The following is a 24,346-nucleotide window of genomic DNA, read 5'->3' as shown; positions in this document are numbered from 1 at the left end:
ATCTAGGTTGGTCATAACTTTTCTTCCAAGGAGTAAGCGTCTTTTAATTTCATGGCTGCAGTCACCATCTGCAGTGATTTTGGAGCCCCATAAAATAAAGTCTGACACTGTTTCCACTGTTTCCCCATTGATTCCCAATGAAGTAATGGGACCAGATGCCATGATCTTCATTTTCTGAATGTTGAGCTTTAAGCCAACTTTTTCACTCTTCTCTCACTTTCATCAAAGGCTTTTTAGTTCCTCTTCACTTTCTGCCATAAGGGTGGTGTCATCTGCATATCTGAGGTTATTGAGATTTCTCCTGGCAATCTTGATTCCAGCTTGTGCTTCTTCCAGTCCAGCGTTTCTCATGATGTACTCTGCATATAAGTTAAGTAAGCAGGGTGACAATATACAGCCTGACATACTCCTTTTCCTATTTGGAACAAGTCTGTTGTTCCATGTCCAGTTCTAACTGTTGCTTCCTGACCTGCATACAGATTTCTCAAAAGGCAGGTCAGGTGCTCTGGTAAACCCATCTCTTTCAGACTTTTCCACAGTTTCTTGTGATCCACACAGTCAAAGGCTTTGGCATAGTCAAAAAAGGAGAAATAGATGTTTTTCTGGAACTCTCTTGCTTTCTCCATGATCCAGCAGATGTTGGCAATTTGATCTCTGGTTCCTCTGCCTTTTCTAAAACCAGCTTGAACATCAGGGAGTCACAGTTCATGTATTGCTGAAGCCTGGCTTGGAGAATTTTGAGCATTACTTTACTAGCATGTGAGATGAGTGCAAGTGTGTGGTAGTTTGAGCATTCTTTGGCATTGCCTTTCTTTGGAACTGGAATGAAAACTGACCTTTTCCAGTCCTGTGGCCACTGCTGAGTTTTCCAAATTTGTTGGCATATTGAGTGCAGCACTTTCACAGCATCATCTTCCAGGATTTGAAATAGCTCAACTGGAATTCCATCACCTCCACCAGCTTTGTTTGTAGTGATGCTTTCTAAGGCCCACTTGACTTCACATTCCAGGATGTCTGGCTCTAGATTAGTGATCATACCATCATGATTATCCGGGTCGTGAAGATCTTTTTTGTACACTTCTTCTTGTGTATTCTTGCCACCTCTTCTTAATATCTTCTGCTTCTGTTAGGTCCACATCATTTCTGTCCTTTATCAAGCCCATCTTTGCATGAAATGTTCCCTTGGTATCTCTATTTTTCTTGAAAAAATAGATCTCTCATCTTTCCCATTCTGTTCATTTCCTCTATTTCTTTGCATTGATCGCTGAAGAAGGCTTTCTTATCTCTTGCTATTCTTTGGAACCCTGCATTCAGATGCTTATATCTTTCCTTTTCTCCTTTGCTTTTCACCTCTCTTCTTTTCACAGTTATTTGTAAGGCCTTCCCAGACAGCTGTTTTGCTTTTTTGCATTTCTTTTCCATGGGGATGGTTTTGATCCCTGTCTCCTGTACAATGTCATAAACCTCATTCCATAGTTCATCAGGCACTCTAACTATCAGATCTAGACCCTTAAAACTATTTCTCACTTCCACTGTATAATCATAAGGGATTTGATTTAGGTCATACCTGAATGGTCTAGTGGTTTTCCCTACTTTCTTCAATTTAATTCTGATTTTGGTAATAAGGAGTTCATGATCTGAGCCACAGTCAGCTCCTGGTCTTGTTTTCATTGACTGTATAGAGCTTCTCCATCTTTGGCTGCAAAGAATATAACCAATCTGATTTCGGTGTTGACCATCTGGTGATGTCCATGTGTAGAGTCTTCTCTTTGTTGTTGGAAGAGGGTGTTTGCTATGACAAGTGCAAACTCTATTAGTCTTTGCCCTGCTTCATTCCGCATTCCAAGGCCAAATTTGCCTGTGTCTCCAGGTGTTACTTGACTTCCTACTTTTGCATTCCAGTCCCCTATAATGAAAAGAACATCTTTTTTGGGTGTTAGTTCTGAAAGGTCTTGTAGGTCTTCATAGAACCGTTCAACTTCAACTTCTTCAGCGTTACTGGTTGGGGCATAGACTTGGATAACTGTGATATCGAATGTTTTGCCTTGGAAACGAACAGAGGTCATTCTGTCGTTTTTGAGATTGCATCCAAGTACTGCATTTCAGACTCTTTTGTTGACCATGATGGCTACTCCATTTCTTCTGAGGGATTCCTGCCCGCAGTAGTAGATATAATGGTCATCTGAGTTAAATTCACCCAATCCAGTCCATTTTAGTTCGCTGATTCCTAGAATGTCGACGTTCACTCTTGCCATCTCTTGTTTGACCACTTCCAATTTGCCTTGATTCATGGACCTGACATTCCAGGTTCTTATGCTATATTGCTCTTTACAGCATCGGACCTTGCTTCTATCACCAGTCACATCCACAGCTGGGTATTGTTTTTGCTTTGGCTCCATCCCTTCATTCTTTCTGAAGTTATTTCTCCACTGATCTTCAGTGGCACATTGGGCACCTACTGACCTGGGGAGTTCCTCTTTCAATATCCTATCATTTTGCCTTTTCATACTGTTCATGGGATTCTCAAGGCAAGAATACTGAAGTGGTTGGCCATTCCCTTCTCCAGTGGACCACATTTGTCAGACCTCTCCACCATGACCCACCCGTTTTGGTTTGCCCCACGAGCATGGCTTAGTTTCATTGAGTTAGACAAGGCTGTGGTCCTAGTGTGATTAGATTGACTAGTTTTCTGCGAGTTTGGTTTTAGTGTGTCTGCCCTCTGATGTCCTGTTACAACACCTACTGTCTTACTTGGATTTCTCTTACCTTGGATGTTGGGTATCTCTTCATGGCTGCTCCAGCAAAGTGCAGCTGCTGCTCCTTACCTTGGATGAGGGGTATCTCCTCACCACCACCCTTCCTGACCTTCAACATGGGATAGCTCCTCTAGGCCCTCTTGCGCCCACGCAGCCACCGCTCCTTGGATGTGAGGTGGCTCCTTTTGGCCATCACCCATGACCTCGGTTGAGGGGTGGCTCCTCCCTGCCGCTGCCCTTGACCTCTCTGGGTAGCTCCTCTCAGCTGCGCGCAGCCACCTGCGCTTAGTGCGCCGGGCACAGCCGCCTGCACTTAGTGTGCAGGTCTCCACTTTATTTTCTTTTATACCATCAAGTTTTGTTGTTTTTGTTCAGTCACTAAGTTGTGTACCACTCTTTAAGAACCCATGCACCGCAGCATACCAGGCTCCCCTGTCCTTCACTATCTTCAGGAGTTTGGTCAAATTCATGTCTTAGTGATGCCATCTAGCTATCTAATCGTCTGCTGCCTTCTCCTTTTGACTTCATTCTTTCCAGCATCAGGGTCTTTCACAATGAGTCGGCCCTTTGCAACAGGTGGCCAAAGTATTGGAGCTTCAGCTTGAGCATCAGTCCTCTCAATGAATATTCAGGGTTGATTGCTTTAAGATTGACTGGTTTGACCCCTTTGCAGTCCAAGGGACTCTCAGGAGTCTTCTCCAGCAACCACAATTTGAAAGCACAATTTCGTCAGCTCTCAGCCCTCTTTGTGGTCCAACTAACACATTCACACATGACTACTGGAAAAACCATAGCTTTGACTATATGGATCTTTGTTGGCAAAGTGATGTGCCTGCTTTTTAATATGCTGTCTAGGTTTGTCACAGTTTTCCTTCCAAGGAGCAAACATCTTTTAATTTCATCACAGCAGTAACAATCCGCAATGATTTTGAAGCCCAAGGAAAGAAAATCTGCCATTGCTTCTACTTTTCCCGCTTCTACTTGCCATGAAGTGATGGGCCCAGACAACATGATCTTAGTTTTTTGAATGCTGAGTTTTCAGCCAGGTTTTTCACTTTCCTCTTTCACTTTCATCAAGAGGCTCTTTAGCTCTTCTTCACCAGGAGAAATATCAATGAGCTCAGGTATGCAGATGATACCAACAACTAGATAAATATTAACTGAATCATTTATTTCTAAATAGGTTAACATTCCTTTGCTCTAAACCAAAATATGTCTAAAGTAGAAAAGAAACCCTTTTGAATCTTGGAATGTAATCTGATTTTTTTTGAAAGCTTAGAGATGCATGGTATGTACAAAAATCAAAGTGTCAAAATTCTTATACAAAACAAGGTTATGTGTACATGGAGTAGAGAAGAAAATCAGAATTCAAACACTCCTTCAGAATGGTTGATCTTCCTTAGCACAAGCAAAGTTTTATGTTCTTAGGTGAGAATTTTTATGTTCATAAGAACTTTTATGTTCTTATGTTCATACTAAGATTCAAACTTGGTATGAATCACTAAATCCAGCTGACAGTATAATATCCTCAAAAGATCATGTATCTGGACAAATTAAATAGAACCTCAGTCTGCAGATAGGCTCTAAAATTCATTGATGTAGTTTGTCAGTTGTACTTATGCTTATTCTACTTAAGAAAGTTCATTAACTTTCCCTCCTACCTTCTTGCTTTCCTTCCTTAGGCTTTCTAAAGTTGTTCTAAATTACCAGTATAAATTCAACGCCTTTCAAGTTATTTCTGCAAAAGGTAAATACCATTAGTATTATGCATTGGCCATCTTCTTAAAAGTGACTACTTCTACAATGACAGCATTTCTATCCATAATCTTTAAGTGGGGCAAAGTAATTTAGGTGACGTACACAACATTTTGCACAGTATATTACTTTGAAAAACAGATGAATTTTTTATGTAAAATGCTACTGAAGCATACACTTTAACGTAACTATTCAATTTTCTACCTTAAGCCCAAAAGCTCTCTTTGCTGGCATAGGTATTTTTCTTTATCTAGCCCTTTCTCACTCCATATTCTGCAAGACATGCTCAGAGTCTCTTCCCATTCAATTTATGACATGATTCATTGAATGCTACAGCCTACTTGAGAATTTTTTAATATTTTCCATCCCTGCAGTAGAAATCCATTTTTCTGATAAGAAATGTAGTGATGACCCTGTCAGCTAAGTATCCTAATTCATCTGTCTGTGTGAGAAAGCTCTTCCCTCCAGGCTCCTTCTGAATTCATCTATGGATTGTTCTGTATGGATTAGCATCTGCAGAGAGTAGCTTTCACATTTCTTTAAAAATAAGTAAATATATATATATATATATTTTACAGTTCAAGAAGTAGTAGATACTAATCAGTTCAAAATATTATGATCACATTTTTCTGGTTCTTAGGGATTTATCTACACTTATAGAATGAAAGAACTTATAAAAGAAAGTATGCTACCAGAGAATTAAAAATGAAGTAGATTTCTCTGGACTCACATAAGCTATTACCAGCAGAAATTTTTCTAACCAATAGAATAGTTACTCTTAATTCACAAACATATTTCAAGTATTTAAAATGGATACTTGAATATTGGTCAATATTAAAAAGCATCAAAATATGCTTTCTAAAATCATAAAAATAGGAATATATAAATCATTATGTGACTAGCATTAGAAGTTATCACAATTAGATACATTTCCTCCAATGGAAGTGTACGGGATGGTTTGACTATATAATACACTGTAAATATGAAATCACATGGTCAAATGTCATTAATCTCAAGTGAGAACAATCAAGGGCAGTTTTGCTTGTAGTCCCACATTCTGTTTGTATAATCTGTTAGACTGTTTTATTCTCAGAGTGTTTAGTGAAAGGCTGTTCTGACCCAGTGCAAGCTCCATTATATCCTGAAGCCCTTATTACAGTGTTCCCAGGGTTTATAACCCACAGTGGACTTTGACAGTGGCACCTTCCCTAATCTGGTTTAGCTAGCCTATTCCATCAGTTTCACATTCTTTCATTCAATCTTATTGAGTATCTCCTATGTGTGATGCATTGAGCAAAATGTCAAATAATACAAATAGTTGCTAAATAAAAAGATGAGTAAAACAAAGTCTCTAATCTCAAAACTCTTAAAATCTAGCAAAGGAGACAGCGATGTGCAACTATAGCGATAAAATAAAATATAGTATTTAATTGACAAAAGTGGGACTTTTTTTAAAAGCTAGGAAACTCTTCAGGAAAGAATTGTCTTTGAGCTGAATCCTGTCAGTTGAATATGATATTCTCAGGCAGAAATGTGGGAATTGAGTTCTAATTCAATAAAATGGTTTGACTTATTATAAAAAATAAATGTAAGTGATGGCAGATCTCAGGAATTATGAGTAATTCACTATTGCTAGCACATAAGGAAAGAAGAATCTAGAAGGAGAGAAATTATAAAAAACAAATTCCAGACCATGATAGAGGGCCTTGATTACCATCATCTCTAAATTAAATTTTATTCACTGTCATTGAATTGTGTGTGAACTTTCAGCAAATTCTGAGACTTTTCCTGATGACATAAAATACATACCATCTCACAGCCTCTCCTTTTGATGGCATAACTCTCTCACTCTCTCATAAACACATCTTAACAAACTGGCAGAAATTTTAAGTGTCCAGGAAAACAAAGCATAGACAGTTTGGGTACAGATTCCAAAACTATGAGGTGAAATAATTATGCATTCAAACATTTCTGAAATTCTAATTTCAGTCCAGACCAGTTCAGTAGGCTAATGTGTATGCAGTAGTTTCTAAACAGAAAAACTGAACTATCTTCCTGAAGCACTGGAAGAATGATGAAGGGATTATTTAAACAAACTCATTTTCTTTAGAGTCAGGAGACTTGAAAAAAAATTCGCTTGTTAGTATTTAATAAGTTTTTATCAACTTCCAACCACATGTAAACAAAAAGGTAATAGTATCCTCACATTCTACCCACCCCCACAAAAGAGCTCAGTAATAACGTTCAAGGCTGATGTAGACACAAAGAAATGGGAAATAGATTGTCGGTGGTGGGGAAAATTGCCAGAACCCTTTGGAAAATAATGTATTACAATATAAAAATTTAAACCGCTATAAATGTAAACATAAAAACCTGAGCAATCCCTATAGAAGTTCTTTGTGGACCATTCAAAATTCTCAATTCTCCAAGCAAGGATTCAACCATACATGAACCAAGAACTTTCAGATATTCAAGCTGGATTTAGAAAAAACAGAGGAACCAGAGATCAAATTGCCAACATCCGATGGAACATAGAAAAAGCAAAAGAGTTCCAGAAAAAACATCTACTTATGCGTTATTGATTATGAAAAAGCCTTTGACTGTGTGGATCACAACAAACTGGGGAAAATTCTTAAAGAGACGGGAATACCAGAAAACCTGCCTCTTAAGAAATTTCAATGCAGGTCAAGAAGCCACAGTTAGAATTGGACATGGAAAAAAGGACTGGTTCCAAATTACGAAAGGAGTACGTCAAGGCTCTCTATTGTCACTCTGCTTATTTAACTTCTATGCAGAGTACATCATGCAAAATTCTGGGCTGGATGAAGCACAAGCTGGAATCAAGATTGCTGGGAGAAATAGCAATAACCTCAGATATGCAGATGACACTACCCTTATAGCAGAAAGCTAAGAGGAATTGAAGAGCCTCTTGATGAAAGTGAAAGAAGAGAGTGCAAAAGCTGGCTTAAAACTCAACATGCAAAAAACCAAGATCACAGCATCCCGTACCATCACTTCATGGCAAATAGATGGGGAAACAATGAAAACAGTGAGAGACTTCGTTTTCTTGGGCTCCAAAATCACTGCAGATGGTGACTGCAGCTATGAAATTGAAAGACACTTGCTCCTTGGAAGAAAAGCTATGACCAACCTAGACAGCATAGACATTACTTTGCCAGCAAAGGTCTGTTTAGTCAAAGCTATGGTTTTCCAGTAGTCATGTATGGATGTGAGAGTTGGACCATAAAGAAAGCTGAATGTCAAAGAATTAGTGCTTTTGAACTGTGGTGTTATAGAAGACTCATGAGAGTCTATTGGACAGCAAGGAGATCAAACTAATCAATCCTAAAGGAAATCAGTCCTGAATATTCATTGAAAGGATTGATGCTAAAGCTGAAGCTCCAATACTTTGGCCACCTCATGCGAAGATTGACTAATCAGAAAAGACCCTGATGCTGGGAAAAATTGAAGGCGGGAGGAAAAGGGGATAACAGAGGATGAGATGGTTGGATGACATCACCGACTTCATGGACATGAGTTTGAGTAAGCCCCGGGAGTTGGTGATGGACAGGGAAGCCTCGTGTGCTGCAGTCACTGGGGTTGAAAAGAGTTGGGCATGACTGAGCAACTGAACTGAACTGAACTGATGCTGTTATTCACCACATTGTGGGGCAAAAAAACAAAAACAGAAACCTTCAGAAGTGTTTATTTAGAGGATATTGATTGAATCAAGTTGGTTCAAGCCAAAATATAATTAAATACTTTGCAAGTATTATCAAATACTATGCAATTACTACAATCCGGCACACTAAGCACAGGCGGCTGCAACCCAGCGCACTAAGCGCGGCCGAGAGGAGTTACCCCATGTCCGAAGTCAGGGGCGGCGGCCAGGAGGAGCTACCCTGCGAAGGAGGTCAGTGGCGGCCGGGAGGAGACACCCCGTGTCCGAGGTCTGGGGTGATGGCCGAGAGGAGCTACCCTGCGACCAAGGTCAGTGGTGGCCGGGAGGAGACACCCCCGCATCCGAGGTCAGGGGCAGCAGCCGAGAGGAGCTACCCAGCGTCTGAGGCCAGGGGAGGCAGCCAAGAGGAGCTACCCCACATCCGAGGTCAGGGGCGGCTGGGAGAAGCCACCTCGTGCCCGAGGCCAGGAGCAGAAGCCTCTAGGAGCAACTCTGCACTAGAGGCCAGGGGCAGCGTCAGAGGCGAGGGGCTGCAGCCGGGAGGGAGGAGCAACCCAAGGAGCGGTAGCTGCGCGGGCGTAAGAGAGCCTAGAGGAGCTGAGATACCCCTCGTCCAAGGTAAGAAGCAGCAGCTAAGCTTTGCTGGAGCAGCCGTGAAGAGATATCCCACACCCGAGGTAAGAGAAACCCAAGTAAGATGGTAGGTGTTGCAACAGGACATCAGAGGGCAGACACACTGAAACCATACTCACAGAAAACTAGTCAATCTAATCACACTAGGACCACAGCCTTGTCTAACTCAATAAAATCAAGCCATGCCCGCAGGGCAACCCAAGACGGGCGGGTCATGGTGGAGAGGTCTGACAGAATGCGGTCCACTGGAGAAGGGAATGGCCAACCACTTCAGTATTCTTGCCTTGAGACCCCATGAACAGTATGAAAAGGCAAAATGATAGGATACTGAAAGAGGAACTCCCCAGGTCAGTAGGTGCCCAATGTGCTACTGGAGATCAGTGGAGAAATAACTTCAGAAAGAATGAAGGGATGGAGCCAAAGCAAAAACAATACCCAGCTGTGGATGTGACTGGTGATAGAAGCAAGGTCCGATGCTGTAAAGAGCAATATAGCATAAGAACCTGGAATGTCAGGTCCATGAATCAAGGCAAATTGGAAGTGGTCAAACAAGAGATGGCAAGAGTGAACGTCGACATTTTAGGAATCAGCGAACTAAAATGGACTGGATTGGGTGAATTTAACTCAGATGACCATTATATCTACTACTGCGGGCAGGAATCCCTCAGAAGAAATGGAGTAGCCATCATGGTCAACAAAAGAGTCTGAAATGCAGTACTTGGATGCAATCTCAAAAACGACAGAATGATCTCTGTTCATCTCCAAGGCAAACCATTCAATATCACAATTATCCAAGTCTATGCCCCAACCAGTAACGCTGAAGAAGCTGAAGTTGAACAGTTTTATAAGCATCACTACGAAAAAAGCTAGTGGAGGTGATGGAATTCCAGTTGAGCTATTTCAAATCCTGAAAGATGATGCTGTGAAACTGCTGCCCTCAATATGCCAGCAAATTTGGAAAACTCAGCAGTGGCCACAGGACTGGAAAAGGTCTGTTTTCATTCCAATCCCAAAGAAAGGCAATGTCAAAGAATGCTCAAACTACCGCACAATTGCCTCATCTCACACGCTAGTAAAGTAATGCTCAAACTTCTCCAAGCCAGGCTTCAGGAATACATGAACCGTGCACTTCCTGATGTTCAAGCTGGTTTTAGAAAAGGCAGAGGAACCAGAGATCAAATTGCCAACATCTGCTGGATCATGGAAAAAGCAAGAGAGTTCCAGAAAAATTTCTATTTCTGCTTTATTGACTATGCCAAAGCCTTTGGCTGAATGGATCACAATTAACTGTGGAAAATTCTTCAAGAGATGGGAATGCCAGACCACCTGACCTGCCTCTTGAGAAATCTGTATGCAGGTCAGGAAGCAGCAGTTAGAACTGGACATGGAACGACAGACTGGTTTCAATTAGGAAAAGGAATACGTCAAGGTTGTATATTGTCACCTTGCCTATTAAACTTATATGCAGAGTACATCATGAGAAACTGTGGGCTGGAAGAAACACAAGCTGGAATCAAGATTGCCGGGAAAAATATCAATCACCTCAGATATGCAGATGACACTACCCTTATGGCAGAAAGTGAAGAGGAACTAAAAAGCCTCTTGATGAAAGTGAGAGAGGAGAGTGAAAAAGTTGGCTTAAATCTCAACATTCAGAAAATGAAGATCACGGCATCCGGTCCCATCGCTTCATGGGGAATAGATGGAGAAACAGTGTCAGACTTTATTTTGGGGAGCTCCAAAATCACTGCAGATGGTGACTGCAGCCATGAAATTAAAAGAGGCTTACTCCTTGGAAGAAAAGTTATGACCAACCTAGATAGCATATTGAAAAGCAGAGGCATTACTTTGCCGACTAAGGTCTGTCTAGTCAAGGCTATCGTTTTCCCTTGGTCAAGTATGGATGTGAGAGGTGGACTGTGAAGAAGGCTGAGTGCCAAAGAATTGATACTTTTGAACTGTGGTATTGGAGAAGACTCTTGAGAGTCCCTTGGACTGCAAGGAGATCCAACCAGTCCATTCTGAAGGAGATCAGCCCTCGGATTTCTTTGGAAGGAATGATGCTAAAGCTGAAGCTCCAGTACTTTGGCCACGTCATGCGAGGGTTGACTCATTGGTAAAGACTGTGATGCTGGGAGGGATTGGGGGCAGGAGGAGAAGTGAACGACTGAGGATGAGAGGGCTGGATGGCATCACGGACTCGATGGACGTGAGTCTGAGTGAACTCCAGGAGTTGGTGATGGACAGGGAGGCCTGGTGTGCTGCAATTCACGGGGTCAAAAAAGAGTCAGACATGACTGAGTGACTGAACTGAACTGAACTGAAGTGAACAAGACCTTTTAGAACTAACACCCAAAAAAGATGTTCTTTTCATTATAGGGGACTGGAATGCAAAACTAGGAAGTCAAGAAACACCTGGAGTAACAGGCAAATTTGGCCTTAGAATGCGGAATGAAGCAGGGCAAAGACTAATAGAGTTTTGCCAAGAACATGCACTGGTCATAGCAAACACCCTCTTCCAACAACAAAGAGAAGACTCTACACATGGACATCGCCAGATGGTCAACACCGAAATCAGATTGGTTATATTCTTTGCAGCCAAAGATGGAGAAGCTCTATACAGTCAATGAAAACAAGACCAGGAGCTGACTGTGGCTCAGATCATGAACTCCTTATTACCAAATTCAGACTTAAACTGAAGAAAGTACGGAAAACCGCTAGACCATTCAGGTATGACCTAAATCAAATCCCTTATGATTATACAGTGGAAGTGAGAAATAGATTTAAGGGCCTAGATCTGATAGATAGAGTGCCTGATGAACTATGGACTGAGGTGCGTGACATTGTACAGGAGACAGGGATCAAAACCATCCCCATGGAAAAGAAATGCAAAAAAGTAAAATGGCTGTCTGGGGTAGCCTTACAAATAGCTGTGAAAAGAAGAGAAGCGAAAAGCAAAGGAGAAAAGGAAAGATATAAGCATCTGAATGCAGAGTTCCAAAGAATAGCAAGAAGAGATAAGAAAGCCTTCTTCAGCAATCAATGCAAAGAAATAGAGGAAATGAACAGAATGGGAAAGACTAGAGATCTCTTCAAGAAAAATAGAAATACCAAGGGAACATTTCATGCAAAGGTGGGCTTGATAAAGGACAGAAATGGTTTGGACCTAACAGAAGCAGAAGATATTAAGAAGAGGTAGCAAGAATACACAGAAGAACTGTACAAAAAAGATCTTCACGACCCAGATAATCATGATGATGTGATCACTAATCTAGAGCCAGACATCCTGTAATGTGAAGTCAAGTGGGCCTTAGAAAGCATCACTACGAATAAAGCTAGTGGAGGTGATGGAATTCCAGTTGAACTGTTTCAAATCCTGAAAGATGATGCTGTGAAACTGCTGCCCTCAATATGCCAGCAAATTTGGAAAACTCAGCAGTGGCCACAGGACTAGAAAAGGTCAGTTTTCATTCTCATGCCAAAGAAAGGCACTGCCAAAGAATGCTCAAACTACCGCACAATTGTACTCATCTCACACGCTAGTAAAGTAATGCTCAAACTTCTCCAAGCCAGGCTTCAGGAATACATGAACCGTGCACTTCCTGATGTTCAAGCTGGTTTTAGAAAAGGCAGAGGAACCAGAGATCAAATTGCCAACATCCGCTGGATCATGGAAAAAGCAAGAGAGTTCCAGAAAAACTTCTATTTCTGCTTTATTGACTATGCCAAAGCCTTTGGCTGAATGGATCACAATTAACTGTGGAAAATTCTTCAAGAGATGGGAATGCCAGACCACCTGACCTGCCTCTTGAGAAATCTGTATGCAGGTCAGGAAGCAGCAGTTAGAACTGGACATGGAACAACAGACTGGTTCCAAAAAGAGAAAGGAGTATGTCAGGCTATATATTGTCACCCTGCTTACTTAACTTATATGCAGAGTACATCATGAGAAACGCTGGACTGGAAGAAACACAAGCTGGAATCAAGATAGCCGGGAGAAATATCAATAACTTCAGATATGTAGATGACACCACCCTTATGGCAGAAAGTAAAGAGGAACTCAAAGCCTCTTGATGAAAGTGAAAGAGGAGAGTGAAAAAGTTGGCCTAAAGCTCAACATTCAGAAAACGAAGATCATGGCATCCGGTCCCATCACTTCATGGCAAATAGATGGGGAAACAGTGGAAACAGTGTCAGACTTTATTTTTTGGGGCTCCAAAATCACTGCAGATGGTGACTGCAACCATGAAATTAAAAGACGCTTACTCCTTCGAAGAAAAGTTATGACCAACCTAGACAGTATATTCAAAAGCAGAGGCATTTCTTTGCCAACTAAGGTCCATCTAGTCAAGGCTATGGTTTTTCCTGTGGTCATGTATGGATGTGAGAGTTGGACTGTGAAGAAGGCTGAGTGCTGAAGAATTGATGCTTTCGAACTGTGGTGTTGGAGAAGACTCTTGAGAGTCCCTTGGACTGCAAGGAAATCCAACCAGTCCATTCTGAAGGAGATCAATCCTGGGATTTCTTTGGAAGCAATGATGCTAAAGCCTAAGCTCCAGTACGTTGGCCACGTCATGCGAAGAGTTGACTCACTGGAAAAGACTGTGATGCTGGGAGGGATTGGGGGCAGGAGGAGAAGGAGATGAGAGAGGATGAGATGGCTTTATCCTTCAGCTCATGTCTATTCAGTTTAATCCACAGATGAGCACCGAAATATTTATTTACAATATCCACTGAATCTTCTAATTGTCAAAAGAACACTCCTAAATATATCCGATGATTGGTCTCTCTGCTGTGTTTGTCACTTCACTGATACATGTGTAGTCTCTTAGTTTCAGCGCATTATTCTCTCCAGGTTCATCTCCTACATCTCCTTCTGCTCTGCTTTGGTGATTCAAAGGTCATATCTTTGGCTTTCTGGATTTCTGAGTCTACACACTCTCCCTGGGTGACCTCGTCCATGTTGTTTTCTCACCTCTCATTGTGACATTCGGATTCGTAGCTTTGTCTCTCATTTCTCTCTTGAGAGTCTGACTCATAATCCCTGACCGCCTGCTCATCTGGTTAGAGCCAGCCTCCACTTTGCAGTGAAGGTGAATCTACTTTAGGGTGCGATGAGGATGGCATAATAATTCTCTAACTATACAAAAGTTATTAATATGAAACACTGTTTAACTGATTCAGACAGGTGCAAAAGTTAAATGGCAGAAGAAATTACACAAATTTAATAAGACACAACTCAATGCAGTGTTCCACAGCTAAGTAAAACAAGAAAGTCAACACATTTTGTTGGCTAGGGTCTCTTCGGGATCATTGACTGGAGATTTTGTTTCTTTCTTTTCCTTTTTTGTTAATTTAATGTTTCCCTTGTGGTCTAAAAGGCTAATGAAGCTTCAAAAGTTCCCACCGAGGTCCCAGACCGTAACATGCTGAAGAAGCTGGGTCATTAAGCTAAAGGTCTCTGGATGAGCATCTTCTTTAACAAGCAGAAAGGTGATCTTGACCTGTATTGTCATTCAGGGAATAACTTCCCTGATTCCCGATAACAGAACCATAATTGAGTCTCCCACATGAAAGGCAATCAGATCAAGACATTTTGGGTTAATTTTGCTTTTCTGTAGAATGGGATCTTGACAAAAACCTTCTTTTAAAATGGGTTTCAAACAAATGGTAATTTTATCCAGTCATGTTATTTCTTAGAAATTCATGACAGATACAAACAAGGAAATCTTAAATTTGCCTCAGGAGTAAGAGAAATACACATATTTTACTTCAAATGTCAAATTATCATATACAATAGCTCTAATTTCTGATGTAACTATTAACAAGCCTTCGATTATTTAAAACTGCCAAACAATCCAAGTTTGCAAAATATGTATGAAATTATTCCAGGAAACCAAACAATCCAACTATTAAGGAAGTGGCTTTCTTTTTTATTTGAGATTAATAAAAATATTTTAAGAGGTAAATAAAAGAGTTGGAATATAAATATTTTGTCCCAGTCCCTAAAGAGTCTAGAGTGTGAATAGAAATATGGTGGTGAACATGAACACAAGAGTCTTTTATAATATAACATAAGCTGCAAATATATTGAGTGATATTTAAGAACACAATAAAATTTACCATAAGATTAAAATGTTGTAATTAATGATTAAGAGCACCATACTTTTATAAATACATTTGTTATATCAAAAAGAAATAACTTGTGAATCATTCAAAATAAGAAATTAATTAACAGTAATATAAAGGTATATAACTGGGGGAGGATATTTTTGCATGTATGGCCAGAAATAAATCTGCAATGGCACCATATCAAAATGCAAGCCTCTGTTTCAGAAATGGTGCAAGAAAATGTGCTATACTACAAATAAGTAAAACGTTCATAAATTTAATGTAAACCAGTAGGGAATGAAAACCAAAAAATTTAAGTGAAAAGGAATATAGCTGAACTGTATAAAAAGTAATGATTTCTGGAGAAATAACTTCTCGGATGCTGATGTAGTAGTAAAAATGTATTAATAACATCAATTTTTTATATCCCTATCAGTAATAATATCAGCCTCCCATATAACAATATCATCATTTAATATTTTCAAATTGCAACATTAAAAGAGTACTCCTCTGTAACATTAAAGGAGTATTTACTTGATCAAAACTTTTCTAATGAGCATATATTAACATTCAATATTTAAGTACACTTTTAGCAATTAGCATTTTCTTCCATCTGGCTTCCCCACCATCACTTCCCTGCCATCACTTCAAATGCCTTTGTTTTAATCTTTAAACTACAAAGCAGAATAACTATAGTAGGTTAAAGCATTAGTAAATGTTGTGCTGGACGAATTTTAGATCTAAAACATTTATATGATCAAAGTCTTATTTCCTCTGCTATAATGGATTTCAGCTAATTTCCTCCTTAACATAATTCTTTATTTTTCTTAAAAGGCCAGTATATAAGTGTGTGTGTATATATAGTGCATATAATATAATATATAGTTATATATTATATATTAATATATAGTGTATATATAGTAAGTAAGTGACGTCACGGACTGTACCCTACCAGGCTTCTCCATCCATGGGATTCTCCAGGCAAGAATACTGGAGTAGGTTACCATTTCCTTCTCCACGGGATCTTCCCAACCCAGGGATTGAACCCAGGTCTCCTGCATTGGAGGCAGACGCTTTAACCTCTGAGCCACCAGGGAAGATACTATATATATATGTGTATATATATACATATATATATATTCAAATTGTTGGGACTAATACTCAGGAAGAAACAGAACCAATGGAATGTAAATGGTAATGAAGAAATTTAGTTGTGTATGTTTTTATAACTATTTCTTTCAATAGTATTTCAAGTGTATAGAAAAACATACAAACATTCTAGTATACTTTTTAAACAAGATACAGTGATTATGTACATTTAGCTCCATCTGATTTTTGATTTTCATTCTGTCTCCCACATACACACACTTTAGTATATATTTCCTAAAAACAAGATAATTTTCTAATTTAACTGCACAATGATGCTCAAAACCAGGAAACTTAACATTAATATATAACTCTGTCCCAATGACTTTTTCATATCTTGCCTTTGTCCTCAGTCCAGAATGGAATCCAGAAGCTTGTATTTAGCTGCCATATCTCTTTAGTCCACTTTGATCTGGAAGGCAGTGTTTCTAGAATCCCCCTAAAGTTGAGTTTAACTGTTATTTTATCATTGTTAGAGAAATGTCCGTATGGCAAGAATGTTGGAGAAGTCATATGTGCACCTCTTGGGCTTCCTAGGTGGCTCAGATGGTAAATCCTCCTGCAATGCAGGAGACCTGGATTTGATCCTTGGGTTGGAAAGATCCCCTAGAAAAGAAAATGACTACCCATTCCTGTATTCTTGCCTTGAAGATTCTATGGACACAGGAGCCTGGCAGGATACAGTCCATGGGGTCGCAAAGAGTAGGACATGACTGAGTGACTAATACTCTCTTTCATTTTGATACATCAGGAGGCACATGATGTCACTTTATTCCAGTGTTGATAATAATAACTTTGATGATTGAAGTGTTTTACTTTGTATTTATCCAGTAAAACTCACATTTGTTTATTATGTAATTAGAAGTCTGACACCATGTCAATATGATGCTTCTCATCAAAACCTTATCTACTACTTTTAGCAAAAACTGATAATTCTTGATTTAATTATTACTCTGATAGCTACAAAATAGTGATTTTCTAATCTCTTCATTTAGTCAGCATTTATTTGTTGATATTCTGTTGCAGGGCTTTCCTGGTTACCCAGAAGTAAGGAATCTGCCTGCCAATGCAAGAGACGTGAGTTTGATCACAGGGCTGGGAAGATCCCATGGAGATAGAAATGGCTACCCACTCCAGTATGTTTGTCTAAGAAATTCCATTGACAGAGGAGCCTTACAGTTCATGGGGTCACAAAAGAGTCAGATATGACTTAGTGAGTACACAACAACATTCTACTTCAAGAAAGAGTCATTCCTTCTTACCTATTTATCCACTCATTTATGCATTTATATCAGTTTGGATTCATGGATTCTCTTTTTATTAAACAAATTTTATCTTTTACTGTTCATATTTGTTTCTGATATTCAAATTATCCTAGATTTGTCCATTTGGAGCCTCTTCAATCTGGATCCTGGCTGCTGTTAATATGTCCCTATTATTATTTGAGAAATTCTTTACACACCTTCTAACACAGGGAAAGTGTTGCCTGGGAAATCCCATGGACAGAGGAGCTTGTTGGGTTACAGTCCATGGAGTCACAAAAGAGTCAGACATGACTTAGCGACTAAACAACAACTTTCTAACATAAGATATTCTAGGCTTATCCTTACTTTCACTGCCCAGACTCTGGAACCCTCCATTTCCCTGAGGAACTCTGGTTACCTTGACTGGAGAATTGGCAATAGATATAGTAATAAAGCATCTGCCTGCAATACGGGAGATCCGGGTTTGATCTCCGGGTTCGATCCCTGGGTCGGGAAGATACCCTGGAGAAGCAAATGGCAACCCACTCCAGTACTCTTGCCTGGAAAATTTCATGGACAGAGTAGCCTTGTAGGCTACAGTCCATGGGGTCGCAAAGAGTCGGACACGACTGAGCGACTTCACTCACTCATAGTAATTGATATTGATGTAATATTGCTTCTATATATTCAACAGAGCTAGACATTGTGTGTATGTGTGTGTGTACCTAAGTATCATGAATATATCTGTTCATCTATTTATATTGAAAAGCCATGAAATAACATTTATAATTATAAATCCAATACAATAAAACAAAGGTCATTTTAATATTATCGTATTAGTATTACAATATGCAACAGCTGGGAACTGGCTCCCATTTTCCTCAATGTATTTTTTATTTAATCAATCCTAAAATATCAGAAAATGTTTCTAAAATTACTAACACATGGCACTATCAAAAGATAAATCATACTAATTTTGATCAATATGTGTTTATAGCTACTGATCATGTGTGTAATGGGGCAGGGGACTTTGGTTAGTGGTTATATACAATGAAATGCACAAATCTTACATGTATCATTCAATGAGTTTTAGCAAACATAAACTCCCATAATTCATACTCCTATCAAGATATAAAACATTACCACCGCTCCAGAAAGTTCACTTGCCCACTTTCCACCAAGCACCAATGTTCTGGTGTTTTCACCATTAGATTATATTGCTCTTTCAAACACTTCATAAAAATAACATCTTACAGTAGATACTCCTGGTCCTGTCTTATTTCACTAGGTATAATATTTTGAGATTCAGATATGTTGCATGTATCAGCAGTTTATTCCTTTGTATTAGTGTATAGAGTTCATTGTATACCTACACCAATATTTGTTTATTCTTTTTGTTTTTGATGGATATATGTATTTTTCCACTTTTGGCAATCTTAAATAATGATGATATGAATATTTATGAACAAATCTTTTATGGAGATATATTTCCATTACTCTTGGGTAAATATCTAATGGTATAATTACCAAGTGAATGAGGAGGACTGTTTATAACTCTATAAGAAAATGTCAAAACACAAGCCAAAATGATTATACCATTCTAAATGTCAATCAGAATGTATGAATTCATCCACATACATACTCAGCAACAACTGGTTCAGTTAAGTCCTTTTTCAGCTGAGTTATTCAAATGTGTGAAATAGGATCTCATTATGGTTTGGATTTACGTCTCCCTGATGACTAATCAATAACCTCAGATATGCAGATGACACCACCCTTATGGCAGAAAGTAAAGAGGAACTAAAAAGCCTCTTGATGAAAGTGAAAGTGGAGAGTGAAATAGTTGGTTTAAAGCTCAACATTCAAAAACGAAGATCATGGCATCTGGTCCCATCACTTCATGGCAGATAGATGGGTAAACAGAGGAAACAGTGTCAGACTTTTATTTCTGGGGGCTCCAAAATCACTGCAGATGGTGACTGCAGCCAGGAGATTAGAAGACGCTTACTCCTTGGAAGAAAAGTTATGACCAACCTAGATAGCATATTCAAAAGCAGAGATTACTTTGCCAACAAAGGTCCGTCTAGTCAAGGCTATGGTTTCTCCAGTGGTCATGTATGGATGTGAGAGTTGGACTGTGAAGAAAATTGAGCACTGAAGAATTGATGCTTTTGAACTGCGGTGTTGGAGAAGACTCTTGAGAGTCCCTTGGACTGCAAGGAGATCCAACCAGTCCATTCTGAAGGAGATCAGCCCTGGGATTTCTTTGGAAGGAATGATGCTAAAGCTGAAACTCCAGTACTTTGGCTACCTCATGTGAAGAGTTGACTCATTGGAAAAGACTCTGATGCTGGGAGGGATTAGGGGCAGGAGGAGAAGGGGATGACCGAGGATGAGATGGCTGGATGGCATCACGGACTCGGACATGAGTCTGAGTGAACTCTGGGAGTTGGTGATGGACAGGGAGGCCTGGCGTGCTGCGATTCATGGGGTCGCAAAGAGTCAGACACAACTGAGCGACTGAACTGAATTGAACTGAACTGATGACTAATAATTTTGAGCAACTTTTATGTGCTAATTGACCATTCATATATCTTCCTTTGTGACATAAGTGTCTATTCAAATTCTTAGCCACTCTGTTGGATTGTCTTCTTTTACAGTTAATTAACAGGCCTTCCTTTTATAGTCTAGATAAAAGACTTTTTTCCAATATAATTTTAAACATATTTATCCCAGTGTGTGACTTTGTACCCATTTTATGTGTTTTTTTTAATAAACATACTTTAACTTTAGATGCAACTTAGAAAGTTCAATGACATTTTTAGCAAATAACAAATTTTAATAGCACTTTAAAGAGCTACAGCTATTGTTTTCTGTGCCCTAAGTCAAGAAGATATAAATCAGTATTCATTTAAAAGTTTTACAAATTTTGTTTATATTTAAGTTGGAGAAGGAAATGGCAACCCACTCCAGTACTCTTGCCTGGAAAATCCCATGGACAGAGAAGCCTGGTAGACCTCAGTCCATGGGATCACAAAGAGTCGCACATGACTGAGCAACTTCACTTGCTATGATCCATCCATTAATTGATTTTTATGGATGCTCTGATACATACATACATGCACACAGGAATACATACTCAACTGAACATTTTTAAAGCCATTTGCTGACAGTACTTTTACTTACCAATTGGATTGCTTTAGCAACTTTGTTGAACATTAATTGACCTTACTCTTTTGTTTCAGTGATCTACTCATCTAATTTAATGCCAATTCCATATGTATTGTATACTATGGCTTTAATTTAAATATCGATGTAAGATAGTGAAAGCCTTGCAATCATAAACATTGTTTTCAATGTTTTTGGTTACTCTATGTCCTTTATATGTTCATATAGATTTTTAAATAAATTTGTCTTTTCCATAAAACAGACTGTTGAAATTTTGATTTGTATTTCACAGAATCCTGACATTAATTTGGCAGAGCATTGACATCTTAATGACATTGTTAAAATCTATAGACATGGTATTTTTCTCCAGTTATTCAGATATATTTTACTGGTTATAGACTTCTTATTAGCAGGTAAGATTTTTTAAAATACTTTAAACATATAATGTCATTGTCTTTTTCTTACACTGTTTCTGAAAAAAACCTCTTGTTATCTAGTTCCTTTCAAAATTGTTTATTCCTGTTTAGTTTTTGAACAGTTTGCTCTGATGCCTTTAAGTCATTAAATATTCTTTATATCATGCTTTGAGAGTGCTGATCTAATTTATTCTTGAATTTATTTGATTTTACCAAATTCAGAAATCCCTATATGTTATTCATTCAAATAAATTTTTTGCTCCATATTTTTTCCTGTTCTGCATTTCAATTATATGTTTGGCAAACTGTGTCCCACATGTTTCTGAGTTTTTGTTTTTTGTTTTTCTTTCATCATTCTCTTTCCTTAGGTAAAGATAATTGCTATTGATTTAAATTCAAATTTACTTACTCCTTCCAATCTCTCTCCAATAGTGTTAAAATCATCCTAGAAAATGCTTAATTTTAGATATTTTATTTTGAATTCTACAGTTTACATTTTGTGTTCTTGATAGGTAGATAGCTAGGAAGATATTATTTCATATCTGTTCTCTCAATAGAAACATATTTTCCTTTAGGTCCTTGGGCATATTTAATGTGGCTACTTCAAGGTCTTATGAGCTGACTGTAACATGCGTACATCTCAAGTTTATGAGTTCTTTAATACAACCTGTCTTTTGACTCTAAGTACAATTTCTCATTTTCTTGCTCTATATGTCATTTTTAAAACTAAAATTTGTGGATATATTATAAACTTAGATTATATTGTTTTCCTCTAAAGAACATTTTTAGATATGGCTAGCAGTTAACTTTGGAGAAGGCGATGGCATCCCACTCCAATACTCTTGCCTGGAAAATCCCATGGACGGAGGAGCCTGGTAGGCTGTAGTCCATGAGGTCACGAAGAGTCAGACACGACTGAGCGACTTCACTTTGATGCACTGGAGAAGGAAATGGCAACTCACTCCAGTGTTCTTGCCTGGAGAATCCCAGGGACAGGGGAGTCTGGTGGGCTGCTGTCTATGGGGTCGCACAGAGTTGGACACGACTGAAGCGACTTAGCAGCAGCAGCAGTTAATGTCTCAGGACTGACTCCAAGCACTGTCTCCCATACCATACACAACAGCTAAGCTTCACTCAGTTCTAGCTTCCCAGCTGTTTGTTGTGCTAGGATATCTGGAGTAACCCTCATCAAGTACAGTTCAGGGATTAGTCAAACATTTAAGGAGATTCCATATGTAGATTTGAGGTTTCTTCTGTGGTTTCCTCTCTTACTGGCTTGCCCTCTTACTTTCAGACATCTCTTGTACTTTCAAACCTCAATATCTGAGTCTTCAGTCTTGGCTTTGGCTTGAGTTCTAGCCATCTGGTGTCATGTGAGCTGGGAGTGTCCTCTGACAGAAAGCCTCATAAGTATAAATGTCACCCAGCACAATTATCTTCCTTTAAGGGTCAAATCCCCACCAGCCTCTCAGCTTTCCTTTCATTATTTTCCTATGCCTGTTTTTATATTTTTCCAAGTTTATAGTCTTTAGTTCCAGCTTTGCTGCTATTCCTGGAATTGTAACTAAGTCGTTCCTTTTTTTATATGTCATTATGAGGTATTATGATTCAAATATTTTCAGTCTATAAAAACTGCTAGTTCTTTTTCTTACTCTGCCAGGAATAGTGTTATGACTGAAGCGACTTAGCAGCAGCAGCTACACTATACATACACATACACCTTGACACCATGCACAAGTATATAACTTTATTTAATCCTGAAAATAACATTGGGGATAAGCATATTTATCCTATTTACATTGCAGAAAGCAATACTGAGAGATATTGCTGTTTAGGCAAGTTCATGCATTGGAGAAGGAAATGGCAATCCACTCCAGTGTTCTTGCCTGGAGAATCCCAGGGACGGGGGAGCCTGGTGGGCTGCCGTCTATGGGGTCGCACAGAGTCGGACACAACTTAAACGACTTAGCAGCAGCAGCAGCAGCAGCAGCAGGCAAGTTCAAAAAGTTCAGTACAGTAAAGTCAATCACAGTCATTGCACATTCTATTACTATTCATTCTCCACTCCTGTTTTAAGAATACACATCTGAAATCTATAATTTGAAAATGTTAACACCTTGATGAGTACCAACTGAACAGTATAACTTAGTGGTTAAGGTTATAGGCTTGAGAATCAGAAAAACTTGGTGTTTAATCCTGCCTTATCACCTACTATCTTTAGGTAATGAAAAAAATCAGTGAAAGGAAAATGATATTAATAACATAAAACTGCTGTGAGGATTAAATGTGATATGTCATGTGGACTAGCTAATATACGTAGAAAGTACTAAGTAGATACTAGATTTTACAATAACTATTAGAGTTTTATTCTAAGATACCAAGAATTTAATCTTGCAAAAGAATTTTTAAAAAACTGTCTTGTGATATATGTATATCAGACTTGATCTATCACAGCTGGATAAGTAATCCCTATAAAATACAAAGTGAGAAGAAAGGAAATGAAAATTTACTGGAGCTGTACTTTATGCCTAACATCAAGATAGAATTTTTTAAATATATTATTATATTTTATTTTCACAGCATACTGTAAAGTAAATATGACTTTCCTTTTCACAAATAAAAAGATTTAAAACTTGGAAAACTTAAAGTAGTTTATCCATCAACATAAAGCATTATTATCCCAGATACTATTAGAACCTTAGTCTGCCTAACACATTTCACTTCCCCATGTTACAAATTTGGACTATAGTGAGTGCTGTGAATGAGTAGTGAGTACCGAGTCTTATAAAAATAATTAAAACATAGTCTGTTCTTTAAATGCATTCTGAACTTCCTTTCCTCAGTCTCTCTCCTACTTCCTTCAACTAACTGTCCTAATTTTCTTTCTTCAAAATTTTATGCCAATGTAATTCAACTATAACTTTATCCTGCTGTCCTTCTCTGTATAGATTTATTTCAGTCTTATTGGATTGGTGCCAAATGTAGTTTTATGTTCTTCAAAAACCTTTTACATAGCACATAATCACATATTATATGGATTTAGGTGCTGAGAAAGTGAATTAGACTTATACAGTCTTATTCGTTTTCTCTAAAGATTTTAACTGCATTGATTTTATTAACTCTCATACGATCACTTACTGTTTTACCCAGCTAATGCACTCTGTCCTCCATGTTTCCAACAGTTCTGAAGAATGGTCTCAATTAGAATACTGCAGAAGGGCCACCGTATTGATACTTCAAAGTGGTTCAGCCATTAGAAAAATGGTCTTGAGAATAGGAGAATAAATGTCAGATAGTGTATGTAAGATTGTAAACATTAGTTGTGGAGTACTGAAAGGACTGATTCAACAGAAATGAAACAGCAACAAAGGGGGTGGAGATACAGTTCCATATAATGATAATAGATGAAGGGTGATTATGACATCGGATTCTACT

The 24,346-nt window shown here is 38.7% G+C and overlaps 1 protein-coding gene and 1 non-coding gene across 2 annotated transcripts in view; both read right to left on the bottom strand.

Annotated features, from left to right (window-relative positions):
* Positions 1–24,346, bottom strand: part of GPC5 (glypican 5) — a gene marked incomplete at its 3' end in the record, with an annotated part of 839,344 nt that overhangs the window by 363,226 nt on the left and 451,772 nt on the right. The window lies entirely within an intron of this gene.
* On the bottom strand, positions 15,963–16,034 carry TRNAW-CCA (transfer RNA tryptophan (anticodon CCA)). Its single transcript has one exon. It is a non-coding gene; the product is annotated as a tRNA-Trp (tRNA).

Source organism: Budorcas taxicolor, chromosome 12, assembly GCF_023091745.1.
Source record: "Budorcas taxicolor isolate Tak-1 chromosome 12, Takin1.1, whole genome shotgun sequence".
Taxonomy (NCBI): Eukaryota; Metazoa; Chordata; class Mammalia; order Artiodactyla; family Bovidae; genus Budorcas; species Budorcas taxicolor.
The sequence above is the reverse complement of the archived record's forward strand: the minus strand, read 5'-3'. Positions and strand labels throughout refer to the sequence as shown.